The sequence below is a fragment of the Narcine bancroftii genome, chromosome 3 (genome assembly GCF_036971445.1).
Source record: "Narcine bancroftii isolate sNarBan1 chromosome 3, sNarBan1.hap1, whole genome shotgun sequence".
Taxonomy (NCBI): Eukaryota; Metazoa; Chordata; class Chondrichthyes; order Torpediniformes; family Narcinidae; genus Narcine; species Narcine bancroftii.
The window spans coordinates 190,235,742-190,260,263 of NC_091471.1; positions in this window are offsets into that span (position 1 = coordinate 190,235,742).

Genomic DNA, 24,522 nt, shown 5'->3' on the forward strand with positions numbered 1-24,522 from the left:
TGAAGTGGAACACAAGAAATTAAAGAGAGATTGGATAGGACATGTAACAGCAGCATCATATAATCCAAAAGCCGGAGGAGTAGCTATATTAATCAATAAAAATGTACCAATCAAAATAGAAGAGGAAATAATAGATCCAGCAGGGAGGTATGTAATGATAAAATGTCAGATATATTCAAAATTTTGGAATTTACTCAATGTATATGCACCTAATGAAGAAGATCAAAAATTTATGCGAGATATCTTTTTGAAGATCGCAGATACGCAAGGGAAGATACTAATAGGAGGGGATTTTAACCTTAATTTGGACTCAAACGTGGATAAAACTGGAAAAAAAGACTAACAGAAAGAACAAAGTAATCAAATTTATAATTAAATCGATGCAGGAAATGCAACTTTTGGATATATGGAGGAAACAACACCCAAAGGAAAAGGAATATTCATATTATTTGAGTAGAGATAAAACACTCAAGGATAGACCTATTCCTGTTATCAGCTCACATTCAAGGAAGAGTTAAGAAAACGGAATATAAAGCTAGATTATTATCAGATCACTCACCCCTGTTATTGGCAATAGAACTAGAGGACATCCCACCAAGAATGTATAGATGGAGATTAAACTCCATGCTACTTAAAAGACAGGATTTTAGAGAATTAATTGAGCAACAAATTAAAATGTACTTTGAAATAAGTACGGAATCAGTGAAAAATAAATTTATACTATGGGACGCAATGAAAGCATTCATCAGAGTACAGATAATAAGTTATGTAACTAAGATGAAGAAGGACTACAATCGAGAAATAGAACAGTTGGAAAGGGAAATAACAAATACAGAAAAAGAATTAGCAATAAAGGAAGATACAACTAAAAGAAGAGTATTGACAGACAAGAAAATAAAATATGAAACACAACAAACATATAAGGTGGAGAAGAACATAATGAAGACAAAACAGAAATATTATGAGCTAGGAGAAAACACGCACAAAATACTAGCTTGGCAGCTTAAGACAGAACAAACTAAAAGAACGGTATTGGCATCAAGGAAAAAGGACAAACAAATTACATATAACCCAATGGAGATCAACAAAAACTTCAGGGAATTCTACGAACAATTATATCAAACTGAAAACGAAGTGAAAGAAGACAAAAAAGATGAATTTCTAACTAAAATTGAACTACCGAAATTACAAACAGAGGAGCAAAATAAATTTATAAAACCATTTGAAAAAGAAGAAATACAGGAGATATTTAAAAAATTACCAAACAATAAAACACCGGGAGAGCATGAACTCCCAATAGAATTCTATAAAACATTCAAAGACTTATTAATTCCTCCTCTCCTGGAAGTAATGAACCAGATTGAAAATACACAAAACATACCAGATTCATGCAAAACAGCAATAATTACAGTAATACCAAAGATGGGGAAAGATCCACTAACACCAGCATTGTATAGACCAATATCTCTACTTAACACAGATTATAAGATAATAGCTAAACTATTAGCAAACAGATTGGCCGACTGTGTACCAAAACTAGTAAAACTAGACAAAACTGGATTTATTAAAAAAAGACGAACAACGGACAATATCTGTAAATTCATTAACTTAATCCATGCAGTACAAGGAAACAAAACTCCAACAGTAGTGGTTGCTTTAGACGCAGAGAAAGCCTTTGACAGGGTAGAATGGAATTATTTATTCAAAGTACTACAAAAATTCAACATACTGAAGAAATATATTAATTGGATTAAAGCATTATATAAGGGACCATTGGCTAAAGTGACAGTAAATGGATATATATCAAACCAATTTAAATTAAGCAGATAAACAAGGCAGGGATGTCCACTATCTCCCTCACTGTTCGCATTAGCTATAGAACCACTAGCAGAACAGATAAGAACAGAAAATAAAATACAAGGGATAAAAATAAGAGAAGTAATATAAAATCAGTCTATTTGTAATATGAAATCAGTTATAATATACTTCTTTGGCTTGGCTTCGCGGACGAAGATTTATGGAGGGGGTAAAAAAGTCCACGTCAGCTGCAGGCTCGTTTGTGGCTGACCAGTCCGATGCGGGACAGGCAGACACGATTGCAGCGGTTGCAAGGGAAAATTGGTTGGTTGGGGTTGGGTGTTGGGTTTTTCCTCCTTTGCCTTTTGTCAGTGAGGTGGGCTCTGCGGTCTTCTTCAAAGGAGGCTGCTGCCCGCCAAACTGTGAGGCGCCAAGATGCACGGTTTGAGGCGTTATCAGCCCACTGGCGGTGGTCAATGTGGCAGGCACCAAGAGATTTCTTTAGGCAGTCCTTGTACCTTTTCTTTGGTGCACCTCTGTCACGGTGGCCAGTGGAGAGCTCGCCATATAATACGATCTTGGGAAGGCGATGGTCCTCCATTCTGGAGACGTGACCCATCCAGCGCAGCTGGATCTTCAGCAGCGTGGACTCGATGCTGTCGACCTCTGCCATCTCGAGTACCTCGACGTTAGGGGTGTGAGCGCTCCAATGGATGTTGAGGATGGAGCGGAGACAACACTGGTGGAAGCGTTCTAGGAGCCGTAGGTGGTGCCGGTAGAGGACCCATGATTCGGAGCCGAACAGGAGTGTGGGTATGACAACGGCTCTGTATACGCTTATAATATACTTAACAGAACCAGAAATATCAATTAAAAAATTACATAAGAAATTGAAGGAATATGGAGAAGTATCGCGGTACAAGATCAACGCAAATAAAAGTGAGGCAATGCCAATGAATAATGCGGATTTCACAAAGTTTAAGGAAGAATCACCATTTAGATGGCAAACACAAGCAATTCGATAACTAGGTATACAACTAAATAATAACCTCGGCCATCTATATAAACTAAATTATCAGCCATTAATGAACAAATTACAAGATGACTTAGAGCACTGGAAAGACTTACCACTAACACTTATAGGAAGGATAAATTGTATTAAAATAAACATCTTCCCAAGGATACAATACCTATTTCAATCATTACCAATTCACCTAACAGAGAAATTCTTCAAGGAGCTAAAGAAAATAATAAGGAAATTCTTAGGAAAAGGGAGGAAACCGAGGATAGCACTAGATAAATTAACAGAATGGTACAAACAAGGAGGCATACAACTACCAAACTTTAAGAATTATTATAGAGCAGCACAATTAAGATACCTATCAGATTTTTATCAAACAAGGGAAAAACCAGATTGGACCAGATTAGAGCTAGATAAAATAAGGGAGAAGATACCTGAGCATATACTCTATAAGTGGGTTGAAAAATTGGTGCAATGTAGGAATTCACCAGTATTACACCATCTGCTCAACATTTGGAAGAAGATTCACGTATAAAGGAATAAAATAAATTATTAACTACCAAAATTAATATTGACACAAAATCAACTAATCCCTTTCATAATAAATAATCTTTCCTTCAGAGAATGGGAGACAAAAGGGATCAAAAGAATAGAAAATTGTTTTTCGAGAAATAAATTATTATCTTTTGAACAAATGAAGGACAAATATAATATAACTCACGATATAAGGTTTGCATACCACCAACTGAAAACCTCCTTGAAGGACAAATTGGGAAACAGTCTGAGGTTACCAGAAGGAAGAAATTTTGAATATGTGATTACAGACAGAATGATAATTAAAAAATTATAACAAACATGTACATCAAACTGCAAGAAAAGGAGAACGAGGAAACAAACTGTAAACCTAAACAAAAATCGGAACAAGATCTCAACATAAAGATAAAGAATGAAACATGGGAAGAGCTATGCTCCGGAACCATGAGAAATACAATAAACACGAGGTTACGCATGATACAATATAATTGGTTACACAGACTATACATCACACCCCAAAAGTTAAATAAATGGGACCCAACAGTATCAGACAGATGTTTTCGCTGTAAAAAGGAAACAACAATACATGCAATTTGGACATGTGAGAAAGTGGAAAAATGTTGGGAAGATCTAAACCAGATATTAAATAAAATCACAAAAAGCAATATACCAAAAAACCCAGAGATCTTCCTTCTAAGTAATATAAGAAATAAAGAATTTGGACTCGATTTGGATGGAGCACAGAAAAGATTTATTATGATAGCCCTAGCTGTAGCAAAAAAATGTATTATGTCAACCTGGAAATTAGAAGACAACTTGAGAATACAACAATGGTACATAGAAATGAATAAATGTATTCCATAAGAAAAAATAACATATAATTTAAGAAATAACATCACAATATTCAAACAAATATGGGAACCATACATGAAATACAATAGAGAAATCCTACCATGAACCTCCACCACCTAAAATGACAGAAGGAGAAGACAACAAAATGAACTGACTCAGTATATAAAAGTAAAAGATAAAAATTTCTAGTTTATTTTATTAAGTGACGACATTGTTTAACAGATTTAATGTATCTTATAGATTGAACTTTGAATAAATGGGAAGGGGGGAGAGGGAGGGAGGGAAGGGAGGGGGAGAAAGGGGAGAAAATGACACTGCATATATTCAAGAGAAAAATGTCTGTATGTATTTTGGTCAATATGGTTTATTATGTAAAAAATAAAAAAAAAATTTAAAAAAAAAGTCTGAGGAAATTTAGCATGTCATCACACAGATGCACTATGGAAAGTACACTGACTCATTGCATCACATATGCAGTATGTGAGGTTCTGCCTCAGGAAGGCAGCCAATTATTGCCATCACCCTGGTCACAACCTCTTCTCAATGCTCCCTTTGGGCAAAAGGTACAAATGCCTGAAAACCACACCAGCTGATTGAAGGATAGTTCCTTTTCATCAACTATCAGATTTCTGAATCTCCTCTTGATACATTAATCATGGACTGCTCAGATATTTAAAAAAATGTCCAGTGGCACTATTGCATTCACTTTTTGCATTCGGGATAATGTGAATATTTATGCCTATCTATTGCATTTATTGTCTTTTTCAATTTAATTCAATTCGTTTACTGTTAATAATTTTTTTTTACAACTACTAGTTTATCTGCAGCAAATAAGAATTTTGGCGCATGTGTACATTCATCACCAAACATTTTTCCAGGCTTTTCACCCCCTCAGTCATAAATTCAGTCCCAGTTTCTCTCCACATTTTGTCTGACTTTATTCCTATCAACTCCTGAATAGCAAGGGGTGGAAAACGATAGTGGGGGTAGTATATAGGCCTCCAAATAGTAGTATAGAGGTGAGGGAAGGCATTAAAAGAGAAATTAGAAAAGCGTGCAATAAGGGAACAGCTGTCATCATGGGAGACTTTAATTTGCATATAGATTGGACTAGCCAAATTAGTAAAAATACTGAGGAGGAGGAATTCCTTGAATGTTTACGGGATGGTTATCTAAACCAATATGTCGAGGAACCAACTCGGGAGCAGGCAATTTTAGATTGGGTATTATGCAATGATAAGGGGCTAATCAACAATCTTGTTGTACGAGGCCCTTTGGGTAGGAGCGATCACAATATGATCGAATTCTCACTCGACATGGAGAGTGATGAAATTAAAACCGAGACTAAGGTCCTGAATTTAAATAAAGGGAATTATGATGGTATGAGACGGGAGTTGAGTAAGATTGATTGGGTGGTGTTTATGGGGGAGTTGACTGTGGATAGACAATGGAAAGCATTCACAGATCTATTGGAGAAATTGCAAAAATCGTTTACACCGGTTTGGCATAAAAATAAACCAAAAAAGGTGACTCAACCGTGGATAACAAGGGAAATTAGAGACAGCATTAGGTCCAAAGAGAGAGCATATCAATTGGCCAAAAAAAGTACCACAACCCAAGACTGGGAACAGTTCAAGATGAAGCAAAGGAGGACAAAGGGATTAATCAAGAGGGCAAAAATAAATTACGAAAGTAAGCTTGCGACAAATATAAAAACCGACTGCAAAAGCTTTTATAAATATGTCAAGAGGAAAAGATTGTAGAAATCCAGAGTAGGTCCTTTGCAGTCGGAATCAGGGGAATATATAATGGGGAATAAAGAAATGGCAGACCAATTAAATTCTTACTTTAGTTCTGTTTTTACAAGAGAGGATACAAATAACCTCCCATGGATGTTGGGAAACATAGAGACTAATGCAAGGGAGGAACTGAAAGAAATCAGTATCTCTAAGGACATGGTCTTGGGGAAATTGATGGGATTGAAGGCAGATAAATCCCAAGGGCCTGATAATCTACATCCTAGGGTACTTAAGGAAGTGGACATTCAGATAGCAGATGCTTTAAGAATTATTTTCCAGAACTCGATAGACTCAGGATCAGTACCCATGGATTGGAGGATAGCTAATGTTACCCCACTATTTAAAAAGGGGTGTAGAGAAAAAGCGGGGAATTATAGGCCGGTGAGCCTTACATCAGTAGTGGGCAAAATGATGGAATCCATTATTAAGGATGTAATAGCGGAGCTTATGACTAGCAGAGAAGGGATCGGACGGAGTCAACATGAATTTACAAAAGGTAAATCGTGCTTGACAAATCTATTGGAATTCTTTGAGATGGTTACAGGTAAAATAAATGGGGGGAGCCAGTGGATGTGGTGTACCTGGACTTCCAAAAGGCCTTTGATAAGGTCCCGCATAAACAACTGCCTTGCAAAATCAAGGCTCATGGGATTGGGGGCAAAGTATTGATGTGGATTGAGAACTGGCTGGCAGGTAGAAGACAGAGAGTTGGGATAAATGGCTCGTTTTCTGAGTGGCAGATGGTGACCAGTGGGGTGCCACAGGGATCTGTACTGGGGCCCCAGCTGTTCACAATTTACATTAATGATCTGGCTGAGGAGATTGGATGTAATATCTCCAAATTTGCAGATGACACTAAGCTAGGAGGGGTTGTGTGCACAGAAGAGGGGGGGTCAGGAAGCTCCAGTGTGATTTGGATAAATTGAAGGACTGGGCAGATACATGGCAAATGCACTACAATGTGGATAAATGTGAGGTTATCCACTTTGGTAAATCAAATCGGAGGGCAGATTACTATTTGAATGGCAATAGATTAAGAGATGGGGAAGTGCAGAGAGACCTAGGGGTACTTGTACACCAGTCTCTGAAGGCGAGCATGCAGGTACAGCAGGAGGTTAAAAAGGCAAATGGTATGTTGGCCTTCATATCAAGAAGGTTTGAGTATAGGAACAAGGATACCTTACTGCAGCTGTACAGGGCCTTGGTGAGACCCCACCTGGAGTATTGTGTGCAGTTTGTGTCACCCTATCTAAGGAAGGATGTTCTTGCAATGGAGGGAGTGCAGAGGAGATTCACCAGGCTGATACCTGGAATGGCAGGAATGACTTATGAGGAAAGATTGCGCAAATTGGGATTGTACTCCCTGGAGTTTAGAAGATTGAGAGGGGATCTCATAGAGACATATAAAATTCTGGCAGGACTGGACAGAATGGATGCAGATGGGATGTTTCCAATGATTTACTGCATCCAGTGCTCCCTTTGTAGCCTGTACATCGGAGAGACTGGGCGCTGTACATCGGAGAGCTTTGCTGAGAACCTTTGCTCCGTCCACATCAGTGACAGAGACCTCCAGTAGCCAACCATTTCAGTTCAGTGTCACACTCCCATACTCACATGTCTGTCAATGGCCTTATATACTGTCCCACCAAGACCATCAGGGCACTCTCCAGCCAGATGGCCTTTACATCCACTTTTCTGGTTTCTGCTTACCTGCTCTCCCTCCTTCCCTTCCCAGTTCCTTTCCCTCCCTTCCCGCCATCCCTCCTCCCCTTGATCACTGCTGTTCCCTCACTCCCTTCTCCACCCATCACCTCGTGCCTTTGCGACCATCCCTCTCCCCCACCCATTTATTTGGACATTTGTTGACATTTTTCCATACCACAATGAAGGCCTCAAGACTGAAACATCAGTTATGTATTTTTAACTTTGCTTTATAAAGGACACTGCTTAACCTGCTGAGTCTCTCCAGCTTTGTAAGTTTAATTAAGTAATTAATCAGATGATTCCTGTAACTTACAAAATTTAACTTTAAATTCAACAGGGGGGCAGTGTTAAATTTTTAGGTGCCAGAGCTCACGAAAAATGGCCTGAGGAGGTGCCGGAGCTGCCCCCTGAGGTATCGGAGCGGTGCTCCAGTGAGCCCTGGCAGCACTGCACCCCTAAAATTTGAACCCCAGTCACTGTCACTGTAATAGTACTGCACTAACCGTGCTGCCATCATAATTAGGACCCCCCCCCCCCCTTCTCCAGGCTTACAGATAAAGCCTTAATAATACAGTATGCTTAATATATTTTTATAAAGTCCCTTACTAGGCAGGGATAGGGAGACACTTTGGGAGAGTTATCCTGGAGGTGAGCAACAAAGGCCAGCTCTTCATCCTGGGTGCTGGTATTTTATTCAGACATAACTTTATTGAAACTTTATTCAAACAGCTCCTGCAGTTGGGACACGACTGAGGCATTCTGCAGGCAGAATGTTTGCTCTCATCTTCACCAAAGGGTGTTGCTTCTGAGAACATTTACTATTATAATTTTAAACTTTTTAAAAAAAATTATTTTCGTTTTAATATCTATTTATTTATTTATTTGCCGGCTAGTGGGGTTGCCAGTTGCTTGAATTTCAGATGTGAATTTTATGAACTTTGGAAGCAGCAGCCAGTAAAATGTTCAATGTACCTGGGTAATAGCACAATAAATGTTATTCAATCATTATTTTTTTCCATTGACACAATAATGTTACTAGTCCACTCTTTTTAGCAATGGTTTCTCATCCAGTCCTCATCATTGCTCTGGGCTTCCCATGAGCCCTTCCTGAATCTTACTCATCCAAACAGTGTGCTTTGATAACCTCTTCTGTCATCATGCAGATAGCTTTAACATTTTAAAAGATAGTTCAGAGCTCTGCCTCTCCCTTATTTATTCATTCAGCTCATTTCTCTTTTGTAATGGTGATTTCCTTCAATTAACATTTGGGAATATTGAAACAAAAGTTTTAGTTTCCTTTCAGAAATATTGTACCATGGCTATTGATTCAGTTGCACTTTATGGCCACTGATTTCAAGCGTTTGCAATCTCTATTTTAATCAGCCTATAATCGAGAATCCTAACCCATGCCCTCTCCAACTTAAATAGCAACTACTTCAAAACATCTTCTGCTTCATTTCATGTCTTACCTATCTAGTGTTGAAATATTTTTCTTTTTCAGAAAGATTTAATTGGTGCTTCCCCAGATATTACTGATCTTCCACACTCCATAAACTACACTTTCTGACCTCTTCTGCACCATATTTCATACTCACCAAGGGTAATAGTAAATGAATGTAACAATGTACCATGATGGAAATATATGGATAAGACACGAATGATATGAAAAGACTTTGAATGTATTTTTTGGTAAATAATTTATGGTGAATAATGTTTCTTTTGTGGAAAAAATATCAGTCACACATTTTCAAATTTGCCAGAATGACTTCCTTTAAAATACACAGCCCTCCTCTCTCTGTCTCTGTCTCTCTGTGTCTGTCTGTCTCTGTGATTCTTCCCCCTTAATTTGATTCTTCTGTCTGATGACACTGTTCCCAATAATGGTTTCTCATTTTTTTGTTGGAATCATGATTTTCAGATCATTCAACCACATGAAGTCAGTTTTGTGATTATCCTCTGTATAGCACAGAAAATGTAAATTTCTAGAATGATTTTATTCATTCACTCAAACTGCACCAGAAGCCTTTTTTTCAGTATTAATAAGTGACAAAGAAATCCAGCATTCTACCTCCTCCTCACTGAAACAAATGTGTTCTGCAGTTCATCACTCTCACATCAAGCTTGCCATGAAACCTGGTGAGTTTTGCTATCTAGTCACAGGGAGAAAATGCAAAGTCCATATAGACAGCACTAGGAACCAGGATGGAAGCTGGGTCACTGGGGCTATGAGGCAACTCTACAAGCTATGTACTATGCTGATTGATTCCCTTATTGTCCAAAGCACATATGTGGGCAAGGATGTCAATCTTCATCTAATCTTGAACACATGATCATATGCTGAATTATCTGGAGAGAAATATCTGTAAGGCAGAGATGGGTACATGGTACATTCAGAAATATTTAAGACACATGTGACCTGCACTATTGTTCCTTTTACCAAAAATGTCCACAAGAATCTGATGGCAAAGATACTGAAGTCCCCAAAAATTTGCTTCTCCAAAACATTCCTATAAATCACTTCCCCAGGGCAGTGAGAATGCTGAATATCCAAAGTTATAGAACAATATTTAATTAATTTATTTACATATATGTATACTTGTCCTGCATATGTATTGTACATATGTGTGTTATGACTGTTTTTCACTGACCAGAAAATGCTGTTTTGTTGGGTGGTACTTGTGCAATTAGATGACAATGAACTTGATTTGATGAGATACACTATCAAAGAATATCAGGGAATAGATCTAAACCCATGACACCAAGACAGTTCACTTAGGTGATTATCTGAATATTTACTAGGAATCACAGGTTAAGAACACAACTCATGGTCTAGAATAGCAAGAATAGTCCTGAACTTCTGTGGGTGTGCCAATGTTTACAAAAAAATGATAGCAGCCTGTATTGGAAAGGGTTGTGGCTGTCATGTGACAGCACTGCCCTCTATCCAGTCAGAGGACATACCAGCTGCCAATCAAGGATTGGTTCTGCCCATCCATTAGTGGACATCTTGCTGATGGATCCATGTAAATGACCTGGACTGCACTCTCCAGCATGCTTGTACTGGTCTTGGGCCATTGGCTGTTGTAATTGGCACCAAGATATTGGACCCTGCTAATGATCTAGGTTGGACCATGTGCTCTTTGTTCTCCCTCTTTGCTAGCTTTGGTCCACCCTGCTTCGGTCCAGGCCTAGAAATGTTGAAGGGTACTGGAGAAACTGCTAGTAAGATGTTCATTGCTAAAAGGGTCGGGAGCATTTAATTAATGTCCCTTGCAGTATAGAGCCATCCCTGCACTGAATCAAGGGGTGGTGGGGAACTGTAGTGATTTTACCTTGATCATTGCATTAACTAGTTCATTGTATTTTGTGTGTGTGTGTGTGTGTGTGTGTGTGTGTGTGTGTGTGTGTGTGTGTGTGTGTGTGTGTGTGTGTGTGTGTGTGTGTGTGTGTGTGTGTGTGTCTGCATCAGTTACCATTTCCCACACTTGCCTTCTGTAAATAAAATCCTTCCCTACCAAAACTGTGTTCAGAGTCCTTGCCTTTGAAGCCTACCAAACCTGTTTCCTCACTCACAATACAGCTGCATTTTTCAGGCAGTCAAACCAGCACAGAGCCCATGGCATAATGACTTGGTTCGGCTGGGAGTCGGAGGAGGAGCTTGGAGAGAGCTGGGCTGTGAGTCGGAGGAGGAGAAGCTTGGTGAAAATGACAGAGTTAATTGGCCAAGGGATCTATAAAAGGAGCGAAAGGGGAGGGAGCGGCCAATGAGGAGTGGGGCAGTGAAGGAGTGGAGACTTGGGACTTTGGCTCAAGGGACTTCGGTAAGAAGGAGCTCCCTGTGTGGTAAGGTGTCCTTTTTGGTTAGTCTTTTAGTATTATTTGTTTAGTTTTTCTTTTAAATAATCTATATACATTAAGAAAGGAGGTAATGGAGTCAGCTGGGATAGTCAAATGCTCCAATTGTGGGATGTGTGACAGCACAGTTGTTCCTGACGACTACACCTGCAAAAGGTGCATCCAATTGCAACTCATGAGAGACTGTGTAAGGGAGCTTGAGTTGCAATTGGATGAAATGAGGATCATAAGAGGCAGTGATAGAGAGGAGTTACAGGGAGACAGTCACCCCTAGAAGGGAGGAGTCAGGGAATTGGGTGACTGTGAGGAAAGGAGGGAGAGTGCCAGTGCAGAGTACCCCTGTGGAAGTGCCCCTCAGCAATATGTATTCGGCATTGGATACTGCTGGGGGAACAGCCTATCAGGGATGAGTCGTGGGGGTCAGGTCTCTGGCATAGGGGCTGCCCCTGAGGCTCAGAAGGGAAGGAGGGATAAGAACAGGGTAATTGTGGTTGGGGACTCACTTGTCAGAGGGACAGATAGGAGGTTTGTTGGACGAGATCGGGGATCCAGGTTGGTCTGTTGCCTCCCCGGTGCTAGGGTCAGGGATGTCTCTGATCGAGTTAGCAGAATTCTGCAAGGGGAAGGTGAGCAGCTAGAAGTTCTGGTCCATGTGGGGACCAATGACTTAGTTAGAAGTGGGGATGAGGTCCTGAAACAGGATTACATAGAATTAGGCAGGAAGTTAAAAAACAGGACCTCTAAGGTAGTAATCTCTGGATTGCTGCTGGTGCCACGCGCTAGAGGGTAGTAATAGGAGGATGTGGAGGATGAATGCGTGGCTAAAGAGCTGGTGCAGGGGGCAGGGGATAAGATTTTTGGATCATTGGGATCTCTTCTGGGGAAATTCGGACCTGTACAAAAGGGACGCACTCCACTTGAACTGGAGGGGGACCAATATCCTGACAAGCAGATTTGCTAGAACTGTGGGGGAGGGTTTAAACTAGTTTGGCAGGGGGGTGGGGAGCAGAGTTTGCAAGCAGTGTCTAGGGTGCATGGCCACCTAGTCAAGAATGATAAAGATAACAAAGGAAGGATGGAGGTTAAGGTAAAAGGTAGAATAGGGAATATATGTGAGGGTCATTCTCTGAAATGCATGTACTTTAATGCAAGAAGCATAGTGAACAAGGTAGATGAGCTTAGAGCATGGATTGGCACTTGGAATCATGATGTTGTGGTAATTAGTGAGACCTGGTTACAGGAGGGTCAGGACTGGCAACTAAATATTCCAGAATACAAATGTTTTAGATGTGATAGAACAGGGGGTAAAAAGGAGGAGGAGTTGCTCTGCTTGTTAAGGAGAACATTACTGCCGTGAGGTGGCAGAATGGTTTGGAGGGATTGTCCAGTGAGGCTGTTTGGGTGGAATTGAGGGAGGGAGGAGGAATGAGGGTACTAATAGGAGTGTATTATAGACCACCAAATGGGCCAAGAAAATTGGAAGAACAAATTTGTAAGGAGATCGCATATATGTGTAATAAACATAAGGTAGTGATCATGGGAGATTTTAACTTCCTTCACATTGATTGGGATACCCATACAGTAAGAGGGCTGGATGGGCTAGAGTTTGTCAAATGTGTACAAGATAGTTTTCTTAATCAATACGTAGAGGAACTGACTCGGGATGGTGTAATACTGGATCTCCTGTTTGGGAACGAGATAGGTCAGATGTCTGAGGTTAATGTTGGAGAACAAATTGGGTCTAGTGATCACAACTCTATTAGTTTTAGGGTAGTTTTAGGGAAGAGCAAAGAAGGGCCTAAAGTTGAGGTTCTGGATTGGAGAAAAGCAAATTTCGAAGGAATGAGAATGGCTTTGGGGAGTATTGAGTGGGACATGATTTTTTCAGGAAAGGATGTAAATGAAAAATGGAGAATATTCAAAGAAGAATTTTTGAGAGTACAGAGTAGATATGTCCCAGTGAGGATCAAAGGAAAGGCTGGAAGTCATAGGGAGCCTTGGTTTTCGAGGATTATTAGAAATTTGGTTAGGAGAAAGAGGGAGGTATACAAGAGGTATAAACAGCAGGATGATGAGAAATTGAAAGAGGACTACAAGGAGTGTGGAAAAAATCTTAAGAAATAAATTAGAAAGGCTAAAAAGAGGCACGAAGAGGCTTTAGCAGACAGAGTAAGAATAAATCCAAAGGGTTTCTATAGGTACATTAAAAGTAAAAGATTAGTGAGGCATAGAATTGGACCCCTTGTAGATAGGGAGGGTAGGCTATGTGAAAAGTCAGAGGAGATGGGGGAAATTTTAAATGATTTCTTTTCCTCAGTATTCACTAGGAAAAAAAAATTGTACCAGTTGAAGTAAAGAAAAATAGTGGGGAGGTCATGAATCATATAAGGATAACCGAGGAGGTAGTGATGGCAGTGTTAAAAAAGATAAAGGTGGGCAAATCTCCGGGTCTGGACAATGTATTCTCAAGGACACTCAGGGAGACTAGTGTATAGATAGTGGGGCCATTAACAGAGATATTTAGGATGTCACTGGTCACGGGGGTAGTGCCCGAGGATTGGAGGGTGGCTCATGTTGTTCCTCTGTTTAAGAAAGGTCCAAATGTAAGCCTGGAAATTATAGACCTATGAGTCTGATGTCTGTGGTGGGTAAGTTAATGGAAAGTGTTCTGAGGGATGGCATTTACAAATATTTGGAAGAACAGGGATTGATTGATAGGTAGTAGTCAGCATGGTTTTGTCAGGAGTAGATCATGCTTAACAAACCTTATAGAGCTTTTCGAGGGGGTTACAAAAAAGATTGATGAAGGGAAAGCTGTGGATGTTGTCTATTTAGACTTTAGTAAAGCTTTTGACAAAGTTCCCCACAGGAGGTTAGGAAAAAAGGTGGAGGCATTAGATATAAATAAGGAGGTAGTGAAATGGATTCAGCAATAGTTGGATGGGAGGTGTCAGAGAGTAGTGGTAGAAAATTGTTTGTCAATTTGGAGGCTGGTGACTAGTGGAGTTCCTGGTTCCACTATTGTTTGTTATATATATTAACGATCTAGAAGAAGGGGTGGTGAATTGGATAAGTAAGTTTGCAGATGATACAAAGATTGGTGGTATTGTGGACAGTGAGGAAGATTACCGTAGCTTAAAAAGAGATATAGGAAAGCTAGAGGAGTGGGCTGAGAAATGTCTGATGGAATTTAATACGGATAAGTGTGAAGTGTTGCATTTTGGAAAGGCAAATCTAAATAGGTCATATACATTGAATGGTAGACAATTGAGGAGTGCAGAGCAACAAAGGGAATTAGGAGTTATGATGAATAGTACCCTCAAAGTTGATACTCAGTGTAGAGCTCGTTGAAAGAATCAAAGACTTGTTGATCCAAACCAAGGCTTTTATTAGCAAAAGACAGGAGCTCTTCACAGGTGGCCGACCAGTCCGGAATGATCCGACCTGGCTAGGGACACAACCCTTTAAGGCCCAGACAATAGGTGTGGCTTAGCTCTCAGCCAATCGCTGTAAGCACAGTCTAGATACAGTAACTATATACACTATGTACATTGGTGATAGATCTGTACTATCACATTCACCCCTTCTTGGAGAACTGACCCTGGAAAAAAAAACAAAAACGAGGGAGAGAATGAAAGGAAGGGGTAGGTCAAGGACTGTAGTGGTCAGGGGGTCTGACCATCCGGCGGGACCGCCGTGGTGCCGGGATTGGGGTCGCTGGAGTGGTGTCGCCAGCGGACTCGTCGGTTGCGACTGCTCCGTCACTCAATTCCCCAGTCGTGTTGTCGGCAGGGTGGCCCGGGTCGTTGGGGTGCTGTTGGTCCTTCTGTTGCGGCACGGGGCCTGGGGAATAAAGAGTTGGGGAAGGTTGGGTTGGGGGGTTTGCTGGGTCTACCGCGTCCTGAGCTAGGTCCCACACCGAAACAGTGTCCTCCCGCCCGTCTGGGAACTCAACGTAGGCGTAATGTGGGTTCGCGTGGAGTAGAGTCACTCGGTCGACCAAGGGGTCGTTCTTTGAGTGCCGGACGTGGCGTCGCAAAAGGACGGGGCCAGGGACGGTGAGCCATGCCAGTACAGTGGTTCCTGATTCAGATTCCCTCGGGAAAAGGAACATCCTTTCGTGGGGGGTGGCATTTGTTGCAGTACATAGGAGAGAGCGGATGGAGTGTAAGGCACTAGTAAGAACCTCCTGCCAGTGAGAGGTGGGGAGACCTTTAGACCGGAGAGCCAGTGTAACCGCTCTCCATATGGTGGCATTCTCCCTCTCGACCTGGCTGTTACCGTGTGGGTTATAGCTCGTGGTCCTGCTTGACGCGATACCACACTCCAGAAGGTACTGTTGCAGCTCTGCGCTCATGAATGAGGACCCCCTATCACTGTGGATGGAATTGGGGTACCCGAAGATGGCGAAAATACTGTGAAGGGCCTGTATCACTGAGGTGGCAGTGGTGTCTGGGCAGGGCACAGCGAACGGGAAGCGGGAGTACTCGTCGATGGCCGTAAGGATGTACGTATTATGGTTGGTCGAGTGGCCTTGATAACATGGGAGTTATCCGGACGGAAGAAGTGGGGCTTGCATTCAGCGCACACCGAACAGGCTCGGGTCATGGAGCAGATCTCCTCGACTGTATAGGGTAGGTTGCGCGCCTTCACAAAGTGGGCAAACCTAGTGACCCCTGGATGACAGAGCCCCTCATGGAGTTTCTGTAGTCTGTCCATCTGTATGCTGGCGCACGTCCCCCTGGAGAGCGCGTCAGGCGGGTCGTTGAGCTTACCAGGCCGGTACAGGATGTCATAGTTAAAGGTGGAGAGTTCGATTCTCCATCTGGCGATTTTGTCGTTTTTTATCTTACCACACTGGGTGTTGCTGAACATGAAGGAGACCGCGCGTTGATCAGTCAACAGTGTAAAGCGCCTCCCAGCGAAGTAATGTCTCCAACGACGCACCGCTTCAATTATGGCCTGGGCCTCCTTCTCGATCGAGGAGTGTCTACTCTCTGGACCCTGGAGGGTTCTGGAGAAGAAGGCTACAGGCCGACTAGCCTGGTTCAAGGTGGCTGCCAGGGCGAAGTCAGATGCATTGCTCTCGACTTGAAACGGGACAGACTCATCGATCACGTGCAGCGTCGCAGCGGCGATGTCAGATTTGATTCGATCGAAAGCTGCTCTGGCTTCTCCTCCCCTTTGGAGATAGTGGGACTGGAACATGTCCATAGCCTCCCTGTATGAGGCGCAGTCCTGGACTAATGCATACAGGAGGTCTCCCAGCTGGGCCACCAGCAGCATGAACAGGTCTTCCGGGTGCGCAGTCGGCATCAACACACAAGCATAGTTCAGGAAACAATGTCTCCAGTGGCTGAAGTGCATGCTTGTACAGGGGGCCGGGGGTCTAGTTCCAGGTAGTTAAGAGGTGCTGCCGTTGATTCGTTTCTAGGCGCCCCGATCATGATGGGGCTGGGGACTGTTGCCTCCACTGATGGACGTGGGATTCCCCAGAGACCGGCGTTACCTAGTAGGCGGTCTCATTCCCATGTCTGAGTCAGTCTCCACCAGGTTTGAGGGGGCTCACACACTTCTCAACCATGGAGGGTTTGTCCCCCTCTTTGATCTCGTCCTCGTGCTTGGGTGGGATCGCCCACATTTTATGTAGGTGGAATAAATTGTGGCGGACTGTACCAAAGGAAAACACAGACACAATGCTACTTGGAGCAACACAGCTTTATTCAATTCACATAAAGATAGTTGACTGCTAGCTGCTTGCAGGCAGTGATCCCGGGGACAGAGAGAGGGAGCACACAGCCCGGGCCTTGACTTTATACTATGGGCCCTCTCGGCCCACCTGATGGTTGGATGTCATTAGGTGGGTCCCTTGTCTCTAGGCCACCTATTAGCCGAGTGATGTACCGCAGCATATCATCATAGAGTTGATGCCAAAAAGAGATGCTTTATCTTCACCTCCATATCTCAGTCCTCTATTCATTGTTTCAACAGTGGTTGTAGTGGAATCTCAAGCTGAGTGACTGTGGCAAATGCGAACCAAGAATCAGTGACTGACTTATTGGTGAGTAAGTGCCACTTGAAATCATTGTCAAATAGTCCCTTCCATAAGTTTCCTGATGAGTGAGAAGAGACTAATTGGCCAGTGATTGGCAGGACTCAATTTGTCATGTTTTTGTGAACAGGACATATTTGGATAATTTTTGGATAGATGCCCAGTTTGCAATTGTATTGGAACAGCTTTTCAAGAAGCTCAGTTTTTCCTGGACCATGAGGCTCTGGTTCTACAACTGAAATGCTGTCTGGTTCCATTGTCTTTACTCAAATTGAGGTTCCAAGTTCAAATTTATTGTCAAATGTTTTGAAAATGCAGTGATGGAAGTTGTTTTGTGAGCAGACCAGTAAATATCCCACACCAGTACAACAAGTAAGACATAATTCAAAAGTATAAAACTGCAGAGTTACAGATCAGAGAGATCAATTGCTATGGAGCCCACCTCTCCTTCAGTTCTATGATCTTTCTAACATTGAGGGAGAGGTTGTTGTTCCAGCATTAAGCTACTAACTAGTCTCTCTCTCTCCCTCTCCCCCCCCCCCTCTCTCTCTCTCTCTCTCTCTCTCCCTCTCTCCCTCTCTCCCTCTCTCCCTCCCTCCTCCGTACTCCATTTTGTTGTTATTACAGATCCTGCCAATAACAGTGGTGTATTCCACAAATTTATAGATGGAGCTGGAGTTGTGTTTGTCCATGTAGCCATGGGTATGCAGGGAGTGTAGTAGAGGACTGAGTACACAGCCTTGTGGTGTGGAAGTATTGAGAATGATCATGGAGGAGTAGCTGTCACCAATCTTCATTGATGTGACCTGAGGGACAGAACTCATGGATCCAATTGCAGAGAGACGTGGTGAGACTTGGTGATTATTTTGTCTGGTACTATTGTGTCGAAAGCAGAGTTGTTGTCAATAAACAGTAGTCTAACGTAGGTGATTTTTGTGTTCCAGAGCTGAGTATAGGACCAGGGAGATAGCATCTACAAGTGAACCCATTTTGACACTGGAGTGGGTCACTGTAAGCCTTGAACAACCACACAAAGCACTTCATTATTGTATCCAATGCCTCAGCCATTCCATAAGAGTGCATGGAATTAATTGAATTGGAGGAAGACTGGCTTTCATTATGCCAGAGATCTTAATAGGAAACCACAGTGGAGCATTTACTCGGAACTTATGGCAGAATGTAGCTGTGAGCACTTTAGCCTCATCTTTCGTACATGCATGCGTACCCCATCACAGAAGATCTTGAAGTGTCTTTTTGCTGTTAGATGCTTAATTATCTGCTTAATGTCATCTGCAACAAGATATGGCATGACTGTTACGCTTTGATCTAATCACCTCTGTAATGTCTGTTGTACACTCTTATTTCTGAATAGCAGTTTCACAATGTTCATTGTTTTTAGATATGCCGGGTATTGTTGCTGATGTGCCTTTCTGAATTCATTAATGAACTATGGTTGATCCTTGAGTTAATATCATTCCCACAGAGTTATACACCACAAAAACAGACCCTTCAGCCCAACTCACACATGCCAAACTAAATCCATTTGCCTACATCCCTCTAACCCTTTCCTATCACTCAGCATAAATAAATGCTTTACATCTTAAAAAAAAATCCCTCATATTTTATCTTTGTGAGATTAAGCTGCAACATCAAGTTCTGCTAAAATATAATGGAATAAATTTATTCAATTGCAGTAACATTTAGACTTGTTACAGCTACAATAACATTCCCATTTAATAAAATGACTAAGTACAACAGTCCAAAAATAATTACAGCAATGATTTTATTGCTAACATAGGACAAATCAACCACAACTGACCTAATTTAATGTATATATAAATCTAATTGACATTGTAAAGAAAACTATGACCTCAATGAGGAAATAGTTTTGCAATAGTTGATTAGGTCACATCAAGAGTTCTTGGGTGTGCCTCTGTAAAATATTTTTCTCCTTTAGTTCAATATAATTGCATTATTATACTTGAAATAAAGTTGATTCCTCTTAATGGCAAATTATAACCATGTTTATTGTTAAAAGGAATTATTATATTTTGTCAGTAATGGTGAATGCAATTATTCAAAGTGATTTTTTTCTTCATTGTTTGAAAATCTTATAATGACTGAAGTGTTGGAAAACGACTTGAAAACCTAACATGATAGATTCAGGATGTGCTCTTCAATCACAAAGTCTATAAACAAAAAAATGGAAATGTCACAGAAAAATGGAAGATATTAGCAAGACTAGGTAGCAACATTTCTTACTGTGAAATTTGTGATATTTATCACACATAACAGCCTGAGTAAAAGTGGGTGATAAACACAAGATGGAGCCCACAATGAGAAAATGTACTCAAAACTGACCGCTGAAAATTAGAAACTTTCCTTTCAGGAGTTATAAATTTAGAAAAAGGCCAGAAGCTGGCAAATGGCTTGATCAATACAGAACAACCATTGCACAGCCTAAACAAGGATAGGGAATTTGTACAATGGCACCTGCAAAAAAACTCTTAAAAACAGGCTTGTGTTTGGAATAGCAAAGTTCAGAATGCAAGGAAGAGTGTTTTTGGAAACTAAACTCTCCTTTGAGAAAGCAGATAAGATTTGTCATTTTTCATAAAGCATGGAGGTTCAGTTAATAAGCCAACAGGGCAGATAGAAAGGTGTTGTTTTATAATCTAAAGAAATATCTATGAAAAGAAACAGCAAGCTAAAGTTGAAGATGACTCAAGAACATGAGAGCATTAAAATTATGGCGGAAAAAAAACCTGTTGGATATATTAAAGAATCAAAGGTCTAATGAGAACTGAAATCCAAAATAGTCCGAGAAAGTTGACAAATCTCAAAGACCCAATAATTTATATTACAGAAAACACATAGGCAGATGGGATGGAGTTTTTAAAGCCCAATCTGACTGAAAGCCTTTTCACTGTTCCTTAATTACTAGTGATTTGAAAACCCTTCAAAAAGAAAATAAAGAAGAACCTAATTGTTTTGATTAAATGATAAATATATAAAGCAACTATAAAGGTTTATATAATGCAATTAAGAAAAGTAAATAGCCAACCAAAATTTCTTTTAAATGTCAGATTGTGATCCTATTAAAATGAATGGGCTCATTTCAGCTGCATCAGATCATAAAGCTGAGGGGTTGGAATAATGTGGGTCTGCTTCCTTGGTTCAGTAACTTACATGCACCGTCAGGTGCAGTATCAAGTCCATTGATGAAGCAAAAGTCAGATTCGCAACAACTGCACTCTCCAGTCTCAAAAAAAGCAAAACATGTCCTTGCCCTTGCATGCTCTGTGATTAGTGAATTCCTCTCATTGAACCCGCTGACTAATCGGTGTGTTCTGAACAATTTTAAAAGGAAGAATTAACTGTTTGAAAATACTACACTTCACCTGGACTTGTAAAAATAATAATCCCGAAAAGGCAACAGTTCATCAAAGGCATTAAACAGAGGCAGAATAAAAACCCCACAACTTGAGGAGAACTCATGGTTATTACCTGGCAAGTTCGAAGATGTGTATATGGAAGGCATGTGGTAAATATTGAAACAAATCATTATTCATTGGGCACTTAAAGCTGCATAATAATTTGCCAAAGAGATCAAGGAAGCTGTTGAATGTACAAAAAATAATTGATTGAAAGTAATAAACAAAAAGGGAGTTAATAGTATTGTCAAATGTACTGTGTAGAGAAAAACCTACCAAAGGCTAATCAGAAGAAATGGATCATTGTTAATTTGATCATTTGTCAATAGATTATCTCGTTCAGTAGCCACTATGAGTTGTTATTCACCAAGGATCACATTTATGTTAAGTCAGAGGTAACTGAATGCTTTGAGTTGAATTACTGCTCAAGGAACTGTGATATCGGTTGTGTCCCATAAAGAGTGAATGTAATTTGCTCATTCAGCACAAATTGGCATATAAAATTCTAATAAATAGCTGAAACATTGAATGAAATAAATCTATGTGATACCATGAGGTTGAGACTAGTGACCAGAGTCTATGAAATGAAGAAATGTTGAAACATGTGGGGTCTGAGAACCTGTGGAAAGCCAACAGACTAGAAGCAGTCAACTTCTGACCATGGAAGAGTCACAGAATATCGATTTTTATGATGTAGTTCTGAGTGGATCTATGTGTTTTAACAGTGAACTGCATCACAGATGTTAGTCGATATAAAAGGTCTTTATTCACCTTGACAACCAGACATTGCCTTGGAAACCCTCTCAGTAGAACCTCAAGTTTTTTTTTGACTTTTTAAACACAAAGACAAAATAAAATTAATAGAAAATATAAAAGCTGCAGATGCTGGAATCTTGAGCAGGCAAAGAATTGCTGGAGGAATTCAGCAAGTCAGTGATGAAGAAGAGACCACTTTACATCTCTTCCCACACCTCTGTCCAGGACCACAAATAGACCTTCTAGGTGAGGCAGAGATTTGCATGAACATCTTCCAACCTAATCTACTGCATTTAGTTTACTCAATATGACCAAATGCGGATTGGATGACCAATTCAGTGAATATATATGCTGTGTTTGTGAGTCTAAACATGAGCCTCCTGTAGCCAACCATGTTCCTGAAGTGGCATCTTTGACCTTGGCCTCATCCATTGTCAGGGTGAGGTTAAACATAAACTTGAAGAACAACATAACAAATTCCACCTGGACAGCCTCAAACCTAATTGCATGAATCTTATTTTTTCTTATTTTAGGTAAATCTTTTCCCTATTTGATTCCTGTTTCCTTCTCTTCTTTACCTATACTTTACCCTCAAAGCACCAAACACAAAATATATTACTTTCATTACAATATTGAGGAATGGTTTCCTGGATATCCAACCAGAGAGAATATTAAGTGACAAACCATATAGGTCCTGAACTTTGTTTTATGTGGGATTGTGTGTTTTAACAATGTGATAATATGATGCCCCATGACCAATGATTGGTTTTGATGGCCTTAAAGTTTTATATTTTTGCTTCCTATGAATGCTGCAAGACTTGGTGAGTTCCTCTAGCATTTCTGTGATTTTACCACCCTGCTATGTCCCTCCAGCATTTCTGTGTTTTAACCATAATCACGGGATCTGCAATCTTTTTGTGTTTCACTCCAAAAGTAAATGAGGAAATTTAAGCTCTTGGGAGTCGATGAATCTTTCTTGGACCCAACACACCAATGGCATTGTAAAGAAAGCACATCAGTGCCTCTACTTTCTCAGGAATTTGCAGAGGTTTAGTATGACACCAGAAACCCTGGGAAATTTCTACAGATGTCTGGTGGAAAGTGTGTTGACCAGCATTATGATCTGGTATGGGGACACCAATACCCAAAAAGACCTGCAAAAGGTAATGGACACAGCCCAGGATGTCACAGCAAAACCCTCCCCACCACTGCCGTGGAAAGCAGCAGCAATCATCAAGAATCCACACCTCCGAGCACATGCTCTGTTCTTGCTGCTACCATTAGGGATGAGGTATATGTGCCACAAGACTTATACCTCCAGGTTCAGGAACAGCTGCTACTTCTCCACCATCAGATTCCTCAACAACAAACTCAATCAGGGATGCATTTAAGGACTCTTACTATTGCACTTTATTGATTTGTGCAATGCAGAGAGAAAAAAAACAATCAGTTTGTTTATATTTCTTTATTTGTTTACATGTTTATGCTGAGTAGAGGTTTTTTTGCAGTGTCAATAAGTAATAATCTGCCTCACCTGCAGGAACATGAATCTTAAGGTTGTGTGTGATGTCATGCATGATGTCATGATGTAATGTCATGTGATGACATTAAATCTGAAATCTGAATGTGGGTTGGAAAGTCATGCCAGCTACAAGCATGATTGAATAACACCCATTATGATTGCATATTTATTCTAATTAAACAGTGATTTTTAATTGAGGAAAACTATGTCTTCATTGTAAGTATTGGTTCAGGGTCAGTGGGTTAAGTGAGGATTTCTTTTTACTTACATTATTCCAGATCATTTGTAGAGGTGTCCATATGAATGTAGCAAAGTTTCCCATAAAATCATCGTCTCTTTAAATTTAATATCATTATTTTATTTAAAATAAAAGTTAATTTCACTTTAATAACATACTTCATCCACTCCTACCTTCAAATAAATGTTTTGTTCTCTTTGTAATTAATCTTATAATGTATGAGGAGGTCATGGAGATATCTCAATCATAGATCATCCATCTCTTTTATAACTTGCATGAGGTCAATGGCATGAAAATCACAGAGCTTATATAATGGGTTGGGAAACGCTGTTAATGCCCAGCAGCAATGATGACAAAAAAAAGCTGACAGCTACAAAGAAAATGGGCAGAAATGATTATTTCAGTTTCAAGGGTGCACTTTTTAATGTCCAGCAAGTAACTCCCCCCAGCTCTCCCTGTTCCCACCTTTCCACTCAACCCCACTCCCTTTGGAAGAAGCGTGAACGCCTGAGAACAATACACAAAGAGCCACTATCTCAAACCTGATTTCCTTTCGCTCTCAGAACTATACCCATTGTTATCCATTGCATGTCAAACTGTAGCAATGAAGTGGGGCATTCAAGTCGATCATAATTGTCAAGTCAATCATAATTCAAGTCGATCATAATTGCCTTCCACAATTGTTTCCAGAAATATCAGTGTATCCCAGTCCATTGATGGAAGGTTTGCTGATGGTTTAGTTAAAAAGAAAGAGCTCATATCATTGAGGACATAATCCTGTCGAGCACACTATTTTATTAAACCCAAAAATAAAATCGTCAGCAGGACTCCAGGATTACGCTCAGCAACCTTACAGTTATCAAATGTAACAGCAGATATATTTCCACATATAGTAATGTTTTGCCTTACCATTCCTTGGTCATGCCGTGTACGGTTTCAACTTGGTTCCAGGAGGCAT